Source organism: Panthera uncia, assembly GCF_023721935.1.
Source record: "Panthera uncia isolate 11264 chromosome A3 unlocalized genomic scaffold, Puncia_PCG_1.0 HiC_scaffold_11, whole genome shotgun sequence".
Classification (NCBI taxonomy): Eukaryota; Metazoa; Chordata; class Mammalia; order Carnivora; family Felidae; genus Panthera; species Panthera uncia.
The window spans coordinates 29,086,285-29,093,654 of NW_026057578.1; the positions used below are offsets into that span (position 1 = coordinate 29,086,285).

Below are 7,370 nucleotides of genomic sequence, written 5' to 3' on the forward strand. Positions count from 1 at the left end.
AGGAACAAAACTTTTTTTTTTTAACAAAATAACTGTGCTACTCTAAAGCAAAAAATCGGGGTGCCTGGCTGGCTGAGTCGGCAGAGTGTGCAATTTGAATCTTGGGGTTGTAAGTTCAAGCCCCACATTACGTGTAGATTACTTAAAAATAAAATGTTTAAGAAAAAAAAAGCAAAAAACTGAAAACAATATAAGTGTCCATCCAGAAGGAGGGGGCTGGCTTACAGGATAAGTGTGTGGCAAGCATCAACACGAGAAAACACACATACAAATACTCAGTGGAACAAACAGAATACAAATGAGTGCCATCACCTAAAATACACTTATATGAAAGGAAAGGAACTATGTAACTTCTTTGTGGGGAGACTTTCCATTATATCTTTGATATAAATTAACTTTTCCTTCTTTATTGGCATTGAAACTGTTAATACAGAAGAGTATATGAATTTAACAAATACCTTTATAAATAATATAATTTTTTTTTTATTTCATTTTTATTTGAGAGAGTGAGTGCGCACACGCCCTAGAAGGGGGAGAGAGGGGAGGTGCAGAAGGAGAAAGAGAATTCCAAGCAGAATTCCAAATTCAGCACAGAGCCTGTTATGGGGCCCCATCCCACAACCCTGGGATCATGACCTGAGCTGAAATCAAGAGTCAACCGACTGAGCCTCCCAGGCATCCCGATAAATAATATAATATTATTTTTTATTAAAAAAAAGTTTTTTTAATGTTTATTTTTGAGAGAGAGAGAGAGAGAGAGACAGACAGACAGACAGGGAGACAGAGCATGAGCGGGGGAGGGACAGACAGAGGGGGAGACACAGAATCCAAAGCAGGCTCTAGGCTTCGAGCTGTCAGCACAGAGCTGATATGGGGTTTGAACCCACAAACTGTGAGATCATGACCTGAGCTGAAGTCGGATGCTTCCCCGACTGAGTGACCCAGGCATCCCAAACAATATAATTTTAAAACACATTAGGGACACCTTGGTAGTTCAGTAGGGTAAGCATCTGACTCTCGATTTTGTTTGTTTTTTTTTAATTTTTTTTTGTTTATTCTTGAGACAGAGTGAACAGGGGAGGGGCAGAGAGAGAGGGAGACACAGAATCTGAAACAGACTCCAGGCTCTGAGCTGTCAGCACAGAGCCCAACGCGAGGCTCAAACCCACGAACTGTGAGATCATGACCTGAGCCGAAGTCGGATGCTTAACCGACTGACCCACCCAGGCACCCCTTGACTCTCGATTTTGGCTCAGGTCATGATGTCATGGTTCATGAGTTCAAGCCCCACATGCGGCTCTGCACTGACAGCATGGAGCCTGCTTGGGATTCTCTGGTCTCCCTGTCTCTCTGCCTCCCCCTGCAAACACGCACTCTCTCTCAAAAATAAATAAACGTGTTTTTTTTTGTTTTTTTGTTTTTTTTACATTTATTTACTTTTGAAAAACAGAGTGAGACAAAGCGTGAGTAGGGGAGGGGCAGAGAGAGAAGGAGACACAGAATCTGAAGCACTCCAGGCTATCAGCAGAGCCTGATGCGGGGCTTGAGCCCACGAACTGTGAGATCATGACCTGAGCCGAAGTCAGACGCCCAACCGACTGAGCCACCCAGGCGCCCCTAAATAAACTTTTAAAAATAAATAAATAAATAAAAGTACATTAAATAATTTAAACTACTTCAATTAATACTACCTAAGTGTATTTAATGAATAAAATTACTGTGCATGCTCCTCAAATGAAAAAAGAACCATTTCCTTGAACATTAATGTTTCTGTTTCGGTGATAGAGAGTCTGCATTTTGAATTAATGTGGTTCTTTTTGAAATGCTAAAATACAGGTTAAGTCCCAAGATGGAAAAAACAACAGCCACAATTATCTTAGGGCCTCCTCTGTGCCGAGCCTACTATGAGGTTTTTACCTGCATATAGTTCCAATCCTTACAACCTCTCTGTAACGTAGGTTTTGTGGTCTCCATGTTGTAGATGAGGAAAAGGAGACTTCACAAGGTTAAGGAACCTGCTGACGGTTACACAGCTAAGGGATGGAGTGGGGTTTGACATCAAAGATCGTCTGATTCCAAACCCACATTGCTGGTGTGTACTCTAGCCAAGAAGAGTCAAATTCCAGACAAAGAAGTGGGGAGGATCCTGACCCATCTACAGGGTTTCCAGATGCCAGGGAGCTGGTGCGTTTGAACTGGGTGAACTCAAAAGCCCCTCTCACCTCTAATACAGGTGTTACCTTGAGATAGTGCTATTCAGTTCTAGACTACTGAAATAAAGTGAGTGTCACAGTAAAGTGAGTCAAAGGAATTTTCTGGTTTTCCAGTGCACAGAGAAGTTATGTTTACACCATACTGCAGTCTGTCAAGTGTGCAATAGCATTATATCTAAAAAACACACCTATCTTAATTATAAAATACTTTATTGCTAAAAATTGCTAAGCATCATCTGAGCTTTCAGCACGACATAATCACTGATCACAGATCACCATAAAAAAAAAAATGGAGAAAGGGAATATTTAGTGTTATAAGTCCATCAAACTATGTGACTGTGTAAATCATGTACAACTTTGACAAAAATTAAATCTGCAAAATGCATGTACTAACAGGAAATTAAGGTATTCTTCAAGAAGACAATCAGTATTCAAAGAAAGTAATGTGAAGTTTCAAGGAAAACATTGAAAAGTTTTTCTAGCCCAAGTAATTCCTACTGTCTATAGAACTACTGTTTTCTTTTTAAGCGTTTGTTTATTTTGAGAGAGAGCAAGCGAGCCGGGAGGGTCAGAAAGAGAGAGAATTCCAAGTAGGCTCCATACGGTCAGCGCACAACCTGATGCAGGGCTCGAACCCACGAACCGTGAGATCATGACCTGAGCTGAAATCAAGAGTCCGTAGCTTAACTGACTGAGCCACCCAGGCGCCCCTCGAATTTCTTTATGAATGCCCAGTAACAGAAATGATGACAAAATAAAGGATCGTAGAGACATGAAGAGCCAACTGCAAATGGCAAACAGTAGCTACTTACTTTTTCACCTTGCAAGTTTTAGTGTAACTGTATAGACACCATATCTACAAATATATGCCTGAAATATAATCACTTTGGAAGTCTGGTCTTGAGTGCTGTGGGGAAGAAAGGGAAAGAAACACATGGAAGATACAGAACCAATAAAGCAAAACAGTGAGGAGAAAAGGCACTGCGAAGGAGAGGCTGTCTGGATGTGTTGCCTACATAGAGAAAGCACAGCTGAGAGAGTTAGCTCTTCCTTACTTAAGGACTCCCAGAGAATCCCGAAAAAAGCTGGAAAGGGAATGGTATGAGACAGATGCCCAATCAATAATGCCTGACACGTTCTCTAGAGGTTCAAAGACATGTGACATCAGCACAAAGCTCCTTTCCTAGTTTAAGTGCCACATGTACATCCTCTTCCCCATCTCTCTTTAGGGGTCCTAACAAACCAGAATGGAGCCTCAGAGACCCCTGGCACTGTCCAACCACCCTAAATGATGTAATTTCACAGGAGTGAGGAATCTTACCTTTCCACCTTCCAGGTACAGAGGTCTGAGCAAGGCCAAATAGCTTCATTTTAAACTATAGTCCAGAAGTTACAGAAAGGGAGCCAGACGGTGGAAGACAGCCATGCTAACTGTAGATTAAGTATATAACACTCTCAGCATATTTAATTCACCAGTTACTAGATCTCCTCTCTTAATTCTGATTTCCGTCCTTTTGCTAGAAAGGTTTAACCCTCCTATGTCCTGGTAAAATTGCCACAAATAAATGAATACTTCAAACTCTAATCTTGTCTTAGCAAATAATTTGTTGAGCAACCCTGAGAATTAAAAAAAAAAACAGAAAACTAACTTCCTCTAGGTGTTAAGAGTCTACCAAGTTTAATGCTCCTGGTGAGGGCTTAGTGACTGACCTAAGGACCCTTAGCTGTTAATGCAAATGCTAACTGGGCTAGACTCTTCTGTGCTTCAGTTTCCACACTGGAGCAGAGCCTACAAGACAGGGATCTACTACTACTGCCACGACAAAGGTCAAACACCAGTGCTAAGGTGTTTAGGTCAACATAAGTATCACCCAGAGTTAAGCCAAACCAAATTCAATTCTAACAGCCCATCTCCTTCACTTCATTCTGGTTTCCACTCTTATCAGAGAAAACAGCACACCACAATTATCTGTGAAACTTTTTTTTTAGTTTATATAGCCCTTCCTCCCCTTCTAAGACTCTGCTATTCCTCTATCAGAATGGCAAGAAGGGCCTGAGTAGATACAGTCTGACAAGGCCCCACAGATGACTGTTAGAGCCGCTGCTCTTAAAGGATTCCACACACTCTGTTTTTAGAAAATCTCTGGGTACGTGGGGCACCTGGGTGGTGGTTCAGTTGGTAAAATGTTTGACTCCTGGTGTCAGCTCAGGTCATGATCTCACAGTGGTGAGATTGAGCCCCATGTGTTGGACTCTGCATTGGGCATGGAGCCTGCTTGAGATTCTCTCTCTCTCCCTGGGAGGGAGGGAGGGAGGGAGGGAGGGAGGGAAGGAAGGAAGGAAGGAAGGAAGGAAGGAAGGAAGGAAGGAAAAAAGAAAATCTCTGGGTAGAAAGAAAGAAAAAAGAAAAGAAAATCTCTGGGTATAGCAACAGAGAGCAGACACTCAGGTCCTCTCAGCCCATGTGAATGGAACTGCTAAAGGTTTGCTAAAGCAACAGATGGGGAAGAAAACCATACCGTCAAATAAACTAGACCTGCACAACTCCCAAAGGCCTCACCTTCTCTGTTGCATTATGCAACGCTGAGTCTCCATATTTCATTTTGGTCTCCCAGGCAGTAGTGAAATCAAGCCAGAGCTTGCCTGAGGCCATTCAGAGCAGTGAGTTGTACAATCTAGTTCTGGAAAAGCAGCTTTCTTACTACTCACCAAGTGTGAGCCAAGTGCGGAAAATAGGAATTCACATTCCAGCTGCAACAAATGACTAGAGCACAGAACACCAGACACGTTGGTGCTAAAGCACTTGGCTGCCAGCTCCATAGGAAGAAGCACTCACTGTCCAAGGGTTTACAGTGAGTAGGCAATGAAGCATGACCTGAGGAAGTGGAAGTTTAACTGGTTTAAAGAGGGCCCAAAGCTCCCTGAGTCAGGACAGAAGAGCTGTGTCATGATTTGTACGGAAAGAGAAAGGGCAATTATTTTTCTTACCTCTGGAGAGAAAAGGGAGGAAGACATCAATAACGACCTTAGGTATGTGCAACTAGAAACCGTCTGTTAAAAACGGGGACAGGATATACACTGTATTGATATCTACTGAAGGCTCAAGTTGACCCGGGTACTAAGCAAAATACCGTAGGGGCCTGCGGACCAGCGGCATCAGCCTCACCTGGAAGCTGGTCAGGAATGCGTAATCTCGAACCTTACCCCAGACCTACAGACCCCATCTCCAGATCCCTGAGTGGGTCGCGTGCACGTGTTAAGTGTGGTAACGAAGTGCCGCAAAACACCTCACTGGATTCCCACAACAGCCCTGTGAGGCAGGCAGTGATCATCTCCGTCTCACAGAGGAAAAGTCAAGATTCAGACGAACCGATTGTCCAAGGTCACAGAACTCTGGGGTGGCGGGGTCGCCGACATTCTGCCTAAACGGGCCTGCGAGAGGAGTCCGCAGCCCGGGCCCGGAAGCGCCCGGCCCTGCGCCGCCCAGGACGGGAGAGGCGGCCAAGGCCCAGGTGGACAGGGAGCGGCCGCCGAGTCCTCATCCGCGGCCGCCGCCACTCACCTGAGCCTGGTGAACACGGGCGCCGCAACACCAGACCCTGGATCCCGCGAGCTTCCGCGCCACCGCCACTCCACCAGCAACACCCGGACCTCACAGCTCCACTTCCGGCCAACTGCCCGCTACTTCCGCCTGCTGCGCCGGTGACGGGTGCGGCCGAGGCTCAAAAGGCTCTGTCAGCGTTTTCCAAGGACGTTTTCCATTGTAGGACGTTGCCGAGAGGCCGGGGGAGTCTAGGACCCGCGGAGGCGAAACAGCGCCGTGGATGAACCTCTCTGGAAGTCGCTAAATAGCGTAGATACAGGTTCGAATCCCAGACCGCCACTCACGGTTAAAAAAAAAAAAATTTTTTTTTTTAACATTTATTTATTTTTGAGAGACAGAGAGAGACAGAGCATGAGCAGGGGAGGGGCCGAGAGACGGGGAGACACAGAATCCGAAGCAGGCTCCAGGCTCTGAGCTGTCAGCACAGAGCACAAATCTAGAGGTCATGACCTGAGCCGAAGTGGGATGCTTAACTATCGGAGCTACCCGGGCGCCCCGCCACCCAGGGTTTTATAGCCTTAGAGAAATCACATTAACTGACTAAGCCTAGTTTCTCATCTGTATGGTGAGGGTAATCATCAATAATAGAGGCATCTGTGAAGTGCTCTCAGGAGAAGAGTTAGTGATGAAAAGCCGAGCCTGTTAGGAGAAATGGATATGAGGGGCCAGAGCTGGAGGAGGCCAGTGCTATATAGTAGATGAAGCCAGGGTCATCCTTCACCTCCCTAAGTAGAGGGGTTCACACCTGAGCTGCTATCAGCACCTAAGCAAGGAAGAGACCCTCCAAGAGGGCCTGACCCAACACTGCCGTTCTGGGGAAAACTTGAGCACTGCTGGTTGGGTTTGTCGTACCTTGTCAGTGCCCTGGTTGCTAGTCCACCTATCCTAAGTGCTGTGAAGGAGACTTGAGAACTGACTTTCCCTCCAAGGTACCATTTTGTCCGGGAGACAAAAACCAATGCAGCGAGGACACTTCACTGCAAGGAGGGGCAAGCCTGGCAACCCAACTCTGGAGCTCTGCGGAGGGCACTGTTTGCCTGGTTTTCTCACTAGGGCCAGACCAGAGCATATATTCCTTCTTGCTGATTGGGACTCTCTTTGCCAGAAGAACCCAGAGAGAGCAGAGGGCCCATCCCCAGGGTATGAACCAGATTGCTCCAAAGCAGCCATGGCGGTCCTGTTCTTCTTTGCCAAATACTCAGTTTCCCAGCCTTCCTTGAAGTGAGAAGAGGATGCCGCTCAGTTCTGCCCATCAACATTTAAAGGGAAATTTACCGGCAGGATTCTGGGAAACTTTTATCTTCATGATAAAGTAGTACGGCCTCAATCCCTTCGTGGAGCTGTGGCAGCCACTTTGTGGCATGGAGAGAACTACATACTATGGATGGGAGAGTAGGAACAGTAAGTCTTATGTCCTTGAAACAATACTTATGACAGGATGCTTGTGACCAGAATTGTCAGGTAAGGAAAAATAAACCAGCCTTTAAATTCTTGTAAATCAAGTTGTTATTTGCAGCAGGATGCATTCTTGACTGGGGGGGGGGGGGGGGGGG

General features: G+C 45.7%; 1 long non-coding RNA gene across 1 annotated transcript; it reads right to left on the reverse strand.

Annotated features, from left to right (window-relative positions):
- Positions 1-1,673: 1,673 nt before the first annotated feature.
- Positions 1,674-5,887, reverse strand: LOC125936154 (uncharacterized). Its single transcript, XR_007461946.1, has 2 exons — positions 3,535-5,887; positions 1,674-3,120 (listed from the first exon to the last, which is right to left on the reverse strand). It is a non-coding gene; the product is annotated as an uncharacterized LOC125936154 (long non-coding RNA).
- Positions 5,888-7,370: the final 1,483 nt, after the last annotated feature.